This window comes from Lygodium microphyllum, chromosome 2 (genome assembly GCF_053477565.2).
Source record: "Lygodium microphyllum isolate KBCC chromosome 2, Lygodium_microphyllum_v1.1.10, whole genome shotgun sequence".
NCBI classification, from domain to species: Eukaryota; Viridiplantae; Streptophyta; class Polypodiopsida; order Schizaeales; family Lygodiaceae; genus Lygodium; species Lygodium microphyllum.
This window is the reverse complement of record NC_141136.1, coordinates 70,103,292-70,112,023: the sequence shown is the minus strand read 5'-3', so window position 1 is coordinate 70,112,023 and position 8,732 is coordinate 70,103,292.

Genomic DNA, 8,732 nt, shown 5'->3' with positions numbered 1-8,732 from the left:
AGGATATGTTCTTAACAACAACATTTGCTCTACTTTCCCTCATTACGTTTTCTTGTAAATATTAGATTCCTCGTTGGTTTGCTATGATACCAACTATAACGTGTCCACCTGTCGACTTGTAGGACATGTCTTAGCAGCCCATCGGCGGGAAGAGAGTCTAGAAAGCGCCACCCGGCACTCCCACGGAATGACACGGGGTTTGCCATCTAGGTCTTCCCGAGTCTACCACAAAGCGGAAGCATTCCGGCCGTTCCTACTTAGGATCGACCTGAATCAAGGTTTCCTTAATGGTCAAGTTTGTCGGAGGAGGTAACTAGCGTCGAGCCCAGAGAACTACTTTACGTAGAAACGTTAGGGTCGAAGCGGATATATACTGCACTTGGTTCAAGGAGAATGGGAAACGAGAGGGATGAGAAGCTCGACCTCTCTGCCCATAAGGCATAGTCCCATTCCGTTCCCCTAAAACAGTATAAATCGGGATTCTAGCTTTCTAGATTCTACGTCATCGTTACCTTGCAGTCAATTCCGTTGAGAAAAGTTTCCGGCCAACTGAGACCACCCTTCCGTAGGACAGACCCATGATCACATCCATCGCACTTTCCTCAGGGTGCTTTAGTTATCTAATTACCTACCACATTTACTTTGACATGCAAAAACAGCTTCCTTAATTAGCCAATTAATCACCAGTTCCTTCACGTAATCTTAGCACTGACATAGAAAAACAATTTCAAGCAAGTTTCTTTTCAACAATTGATCTTACTTATCAGTCTTTGGAATACATCATATAATCCAGCCCGAAGGCTATTCCATAATCCGCCCGAGGCAATTCCATAATCCGCCCGAAGGCAACTCCAGCAATCCTCAGGGATCGCTATTCCAAGTTTCCGCCCATAGACTAGTATGCGGGCCTCGAGATCCAATCTCGAGTCACGTCGGTCTCTTGTGCAGGACCCGGAGGCAAGGGATTTATGGCTAGAGCCCCCCCTGGCACCCAAGTGTCCTCCTGCTCCAAGTAGCACCATGGAGAGACCTCTTCAGGCGAGTTCAGTCCACGTACCTGGCGCGGCTAACAACCCCCTTGGATAGGGCCAGGCAGACACTCGGGGGTAACTAATACTGCCTCTCCCTCCAGGCTTTCAACCTGAAGCATTAGTTATTTTTCAGCAGTAATTCCTTCAGCAAACAAGAACAAACAGTGCTCCTAAGTGTACAAACACAAGCACTCCAGTGGTCGCTTATACAGCCAACTGCTAAGGGGTGAATCCTACTCTCCGAATGCATCCAGCATTCGATCCGAGATCAATTTTGACTTAGCAAGATCCCCAAGGGTTTCTAAGCTGTGTTACTAGTTTACCCTCTTTCCTTGGGTTAGGGTTTATACCCTGTTGACCCAAATTGATAAACACCTTAGGTTCCTTATATTAAGTCAATAAATCCTGAAAATCATGTTGTCCTCACTTGATTGGTCAATTTCTTGGTTGCTAGGCAATACATAACTTCCTTATCTTGGCAAATCAACCTCAAGGAAGGTTGATATAGCAGGATGACTACTCATCCTCTTACAAATTAGACTTGTACTTAGAACTTGCCAACCCTTATTCTAAGGAGTGGCAATATTATTTTGTGGTTTAGACACAAAACCATGCAACGTTGCAACTTGTTGCATAGGAGTCGCATCTGACTTGTGGGATTAGTTCTCTCATCAAACGGTTTTCCTTGGTTGAGAATACCTTTGGTCAAGATGTAGGGTTTGGGAGTCCTCTTGACCCAACCCAACCCCTAACCCTACTAGACCGATAATGCTTTGGCCCTTAAGCATTATTCCTTAGGGTTCCTAACTTCCTTGCGAAAGTCTAGCATTTGGTCATCCGATCATTAGGGTGAGAACCCTAGATCGTTCTTGCATGGGCGTTTAGCTAACCCTAACATTCCATGAATGTAGGTAGGACCCTACCTAGCACTTTGAGGTGTTCATCGTACTAACTATTTATGCTTTTATGAATCCCATGTGGGTTATGCCATTACAAGCGATTTACCTAAATCGATCTAATTATCTTGCGACAAGAGGTGATCTTTTCTTAGAGACGCTAATATTTTTCCTAAAAGATGTAAATAATTTCAAAATACAACATTCCATGCAAATATGCGATTCATAGACTTTTTTCTTCTATGCAACTATAAGATGTACAATGACAATTTCTTTTCCTTGCCTAAACTATAATGATTGACAATTTAGGGCTAATTTGTATAAACCCTACGTTGATTTACATCAAGAACTATGCCTATAAAACCTTCGTTTAATGCATTGAATTCAAGCTTTAATATGAAAACGACATCCTTTCCTAAATACAACTTCGATAAAAGAAGTCCATGCATGAGCAAATGCCATGAGACCATTAATGATTTAATTCGTCCTTCAACACTTAGCCCATCGTAGGATGTAATTATTACCGCATGTAATTTGTAAGGTACATAAATCCCTTTCATGCATTGCAACTACTTGGACAACATCTAAATGGACGTCAACGATTATCTCATACGAATCACAACTAGGAAGTTGTTACCTAAATGCATTATGCGCTGTTCTTTTTCCGCGGGGCAATCTAGGATGCATTTAGACAAATCCATCTTTTTAACCTATGCATTATGCGTTCAGGATTGCAACTTGAAAGTGCAAGCAATTTCAAATGCATGACATGCACTAACTTCGTAAACAAATGAATAAATGTATTTAAATTTTCCTAAAAACCATCATGCTTAACGCATCCCTTTCATGCGAGAATACAATTGGAACCTAGACATGAGGACTCGTAGCGTTGTCCACGTGTGAACTTGGGTTGGAAGCTCCCGCGTGCACGCCTCGCGTCTTTAGCTTTGGAGCCATTTATGCAATGTGTGTGTGTGTGTGTGTGTGTGTGTGTGTGTGTGTGTGTGTGTGTGTGTGTGTGTGTGTGTGAAGAGAATGAAAATAGTATGGGTGCCAAAAAGAATATTATAGTTAGATCTCCCAATTCTCAAAAAATTTGGCATTAATTTCATGGCCTATTTTTCTTATCTTTTGATAGCTTTTGTCAATACATAAGGCCATTTCGGGGCGAAAACAACATCCAAGTTCGGAGATTTCGAATAGAAAAGAGGAAAGAACCATGAAATGAACTTTATTGCCTCCAAAGCAGAGGAGATAAAGATTCTTTGGAATAAACAAAGAAGCAAAAGAGACGAGAATGTCATATTATTGTATGTGTGGCAAGCTCTTTTGGCTCTTTTCTTAATCAAGGGATTAGTAGAAGACACTTTTTAGGAATCTTTGTAATGTGAAGTAACACCTACTTGTTATCAAGTTTTAGTCATGGTACTACCAAAGTGTAGCTTATTATTTTGGTATATAAATCACTTAAGTCCAAGAAATTTGATTTTATAAAGCATACAATTTGCCACTAACCCATGTTAGTACATCTCAGACTTTCAATATTTGAAGTTGTATGACCTTGAGTCATTTGCATTAACAATTGGCAAAAAACACCCATGCATTCGAGTGCACATTATAAACCCTTTTATCCATTCACAGCATTTCTAACATCTAGACTTTGGTAAAGTGCAAGACCCAAGATTAAGTTTAACATTTTTTATACTATATAGAAGAACGTTCAATGCCATTGGTGACATGTACCTAAGCAAACCTACATGAAAAAAGGCACATTTAGTAAACCAAAACTAATTAGCAAAGCAAACCTCCCCATACCATTGGAATGATAGTTTTCTAACCGAGCTATCAAAGTAGCAACCGACTATATCATGCATATGGGCAATATCAACATGCATGCTACTACACATACAAAACTAGGTTGAATGAAGTTGTGAAGACCCAAGCATGTAGCCGATATGCTTAAATAGTTACAATGTAGATGCATGTAACTATAGGCTATAAATTTTAGTATGTATGAGAACCCCCACAATATTTGAAAGGATACCAACACTTTACCAAAACTACTATCCAAGTTAGCACTATACATACTACTATATATAGGAGCCCTAACCCTCATAAAATATCCATATATTATAACAAGGATTAAGAGCTCTTCTAGCACATACACAAAATTTCCAACAAGATAAGCACCTAATTTTATTATCACTATAAGAGCCAACCATAATTGTTGGAAAGTGTGGCATGGCAAGCCAAATATTCAAAGGAGTTCCACTACACATTTATGATTATTCCTTGCAAATCACCTTGAACAATATACATGCCCAATCAACACATGAACAAAAACTAAAACATGAAATGTATACATAAACAACACCATACTTAAAGTGTCAAGAAAGGTAATGTGCTTCCCTTGTGCATGTGTTTTAGCACACCATCTATATTTGTGAAGTTGTGTTGCTTCTTATCACTCCAAAATCCATGATCTTCAACATCTAAACATATGATGACAATCCCCCATGATGAGGAAAAATGCACACACAAGAATGAGCCCATTTTGTTGAACTTCATATGATATTCCCCATCATTAGGAAAAACCATAGTCACAACTTTATATCAAGGCAAGTATTTGCAACTTGCACTCTTGTGCTCACCATACCTATGCTGGAAGACACTAAATTTGACATAAGGCAAGCATGGGGTGTTAGAATGGTTGCAAGCTTCCATTGTGTATGTTTTACAACACATGTATATTTGTGTAATGCACAATTCTTCATTATTTCAAAGAGGGGCTTTACGCATGGCTAAGTTTATTTGTTTACAATGGATTATGCTATAGAATTGAAGCAAAAGTTTACAAAACATTGGCTTCATTTGTCATGAAAATGGAATTTTTTTAAGAATTAATCAAGTAGTTGCAATTTTGTTTCTCTATGTAAGGGCCCTCTTATATGTGTGTGATATGCCACATAATTAGGAAAACACATATTTACAAACTTTATACCAAGGTAGTCATTCAACTACTGCTCTAGATTATGCTCCTATGGCAATTGTCTAATTGCATGCTGTTCTACCTTATGCTCTTGTGATTGATGCAACTATAGAGGTGGTTATTCTAATCAATGGTCATCCATGCAATTGAGCTTGTGCAATCTATGGGAAATCACTTCCAAGCTGTCCTTTCTCCTTAACCTTACAGAGGAACATCAAGTCCTTTTGGTTGTTTGCACGAAGTTTCTCTATTGATAGCAATTGTTCCCCTAGCCACTGATGCCCACCTCTCTCAAAAGTGCTACCACTCATTGTTGGAGCCAATCGAATAGTGCAATCTTTCCAACAATGGCCCCCTCTTTTCAAAGTAGTTATATTTGATACATTCTAAAGGGTTGTGCTACCATTTGTGGCGAGGCATGCATTGTAGCCTCTCCTCTACTAGGCATGGTATCCCTTGTTCTTTTAGAAGCCATGGGTTATTTCTTGAGCTTCTTGAAATCTCATTTCATGAAATCCTTTCCTTTCTATACTTCTTTTTTCCCCATTGGATACACAACCAAACACCCACAAGGGGGGTCGCCTCCCCTACAAATACCATGAACATAGGCACCTCCTATATGGACACCAAGGATAATCCACAAGCCAAGCAAATAGCAAAGATTTATCACAACCAAGATCCTTCTCCTCAAGATACTTGTCAAGGAGAAGGGTTTACCCAAGTGTTCCAAGGGGCAAGAGCCCCAACGACACAAATACCCCATGTGAATATAAAGGTCCCTACCCATGATCCAATTTATGGGGCTTGAACCAACAACCTCTAGGTTAGGGACCACAAGCTTTACCACTAGGACTTTTTTATGGACTTCATGTTATCCACAAACTTCAGATGATCTACTATCACTCTTTGAATCTCTCATAGAATCTTCTAATGCTTTACTACCTTTTGCCTCCTAACATAATGCCCTATACACTAAATCTTCAAAAGTATTGATGGGTGGTGATCTCATCTTTCGCTAACCCTTTAATTAAGGTTCCATTTAGGATCCAATCCTGCATATTTTTACATTTAGGTGGTATGACCAACTGTCTAGTTGCCCTTTTAGCTCCACAAATTTCCATATCTTGAGCTTGCCAACTGCCCCAAGATGTCTTCATGCATCTTCTCTTCTCTAAAATTGGAACGGATGGCTTACAAGTCTGTCTTCTATCCCATCTCTAGAGTGGGGGTGGCTCTACCTTGTTAGCATACCTCATGTGGACTATCATATTGTAGCTCGTGCTCAATCAAGTCACCTCATCTACCATGTTATCATTCCCTCCTTCCATGGCATAGCTCTATCAAAGATCACTTTACTCCAACCTCTATATGTAATCTTCTCCAACTATTCTTAGAAGAAAGGGTAACCATAGCATTAGCAACCCTCATGGCAAGATCTTTGAAATGTTCACACGACTTTGTTGTTCCTTGCTACGTGGTGTGTTGGCCATCAACCACCAAGTGATTCATGCCATCCTAACCTCACATAACCATGTTTCTTATCAAATAGTGTCAAATGGTGCCACGCACGAGATCAAAAATGAGATCGAGCGTAAGCATAAAAGATTTAAAAAAAAAGGAATTGAAATGCAACCACAAAGTTCAATGCTAATAACCAAAATGCTAGGAGAGGCTTCGACTATTGACTATGTTGACAAGGAAAGGTACCTTTGGCCAAGGCTGCTCAAGCCAACATTAAACTGACCCAAGGAAAGATAGTACAAAATGAAAACACTAATAAATGTCACCCCACCAAACTCAAAAACTCCAAGTTTCTAAAACCCACAAAGAGAAATCTTTTGTACACTACTTCCTTCGTTACTTCGTGCCTTGGTTAACAACCACCATTGCTATTCTCAGTTCTCTTGCCATTGCCCATCATTGATTTGCTAAGGCAACAACTTAGGGTCACGAAAGCCTCTAATAATGTGAAACACTAAAGGCACCACAAAACACAATGATAATGTGAAAATGTAGCTATGTATCTTTAGATATTGGGAGCGAGTAATGGAACTCCCAAGAAGACCTCCCCAAGTGCACATCTAGCAATGTAACTTGAAGAGGAAAACGAGAAACTTCATATCGAGCCTAGAAAGCTTGTCACATAACCTAGCCTAAAGTAATGAATAAAAGTGTAGTCACTCCTTCCTATACCCTTTATACCATAATATCCTTCACAAATACAAGATAGGAAGCAATGCCATCATCTTAACATTCAAGAACACATTTGATGCAACAAATTGGTGGAACTAGCATATGGCCAAACACATCCTTCAAGGGTTCCTATCCTTCATAAAGACCAATGCTTTCTCCCTAAAGCCAATAGATTTTTATGTGAGGATTCATATCGAGCCTAGAAAGCTTGTCACATAACCTAGCCTAAAGTAATGAATAAAAGTGTAGTCACTCCTTCCTATACCCTTTATACCATAATATCCTTCACAAATACAAGATAGGAAGCAATGCCATCATCTTAACATTCAAGAACATATTTGATGCAACAAATTGGTGGAACTAGCATATGGCCAAACACATCCTTCAAGGGTTCCTATCCTTCATAAAGACCAATGCTTTCTCCCTAAAGCCAATAGATTTTTATGTGAGGATGATCCCCTTCCTTTAAGGGGATCCACTAGCACTCGATTTATTTTTGCTCAACCATTGGAGAGACAAATACACGCAAAATTAGAAGGCCATTTGTCTACATTCTCCACAAAGCCCAACTGTTGAATGTCTAGACATTCAACATCACTCCCCTCAGCATTCAACCACACATTGACTTTTCCCTCTCACGGTCAATGTGATCCTACCCTTGTTTGTTGTCTTCAGTTGGCACACGCATTGCAGCTCAAAAGGTTGATCCAGAACTCTGTGGGGTTGGAATAGACATTAAGGAATAAAGAAGCCTCCATATGATCAAAAGTGCAAAATAAGGGCCCTATTTGTCAAGCTAATGATAGAAGCAGCTTTTTCAAAGGAGTGTGGAGGTCAAATGCTTGGGCACATGAAAAACCCTTTACCTCAAAATTCGATAGCCCGTTGTATGAAGCCCATTAGTTAAGTGAACCATCTTATGAAAACCCATTAGTCAGAGATGCAGTCAGATGCTTGGGCAGAAAACAGAAGTAGCTCTTTGTATATGGGCTAAGGTAGCCTAGAGGGGTAAGTACAATGACACCAAACTTCAGCCCTGTTGAAAACCTTCCATACTTATTCTTGCACTCTGCTGCCACCACAGGGATTGCTGTGATGGAGTGAAGTTGCAAAATTTTCCTCACCTGAATCCATCAAGTCTAACACAGACATACTTTGTGGTTTTTTTTTTAAAGCATGACAGTACCATGTCCAGAAGGACAAAGCCAGAGTTTTATAACCAATCATACACTCCCATTCAAATCTTCATCCAACCAACTCTTCAGAGGCCTCTCACTAAGTGTCCAACTACTGGGGGGTGCTCTGTGATGTTATTGGGGGCTCGTCTTGCTATCGGCCCCCTTAACCTAGGGAGTCCAAATTTTTGGGCTGGGCAACCCTTGCTCATGCAATGGCTAGAAAGATGACATGGTTCAAAAAGCAGAAATGAAAGATAGGTTTGCTCCCCGTACAGTCTGACAAGGCCCCAAACCAGATGGCCCTGTTTACCAGTGCCATAGTTCCTCTAGTGATAGCCCATGATCTCAGGTTGTGAAAGACATTCAAATTTCAAAGCTCAGAGAGAATAGCCTGGGCTCTTTGAATCTTTTCTTGAGAGCAAGCAAGAGCGGACACTCAACATAA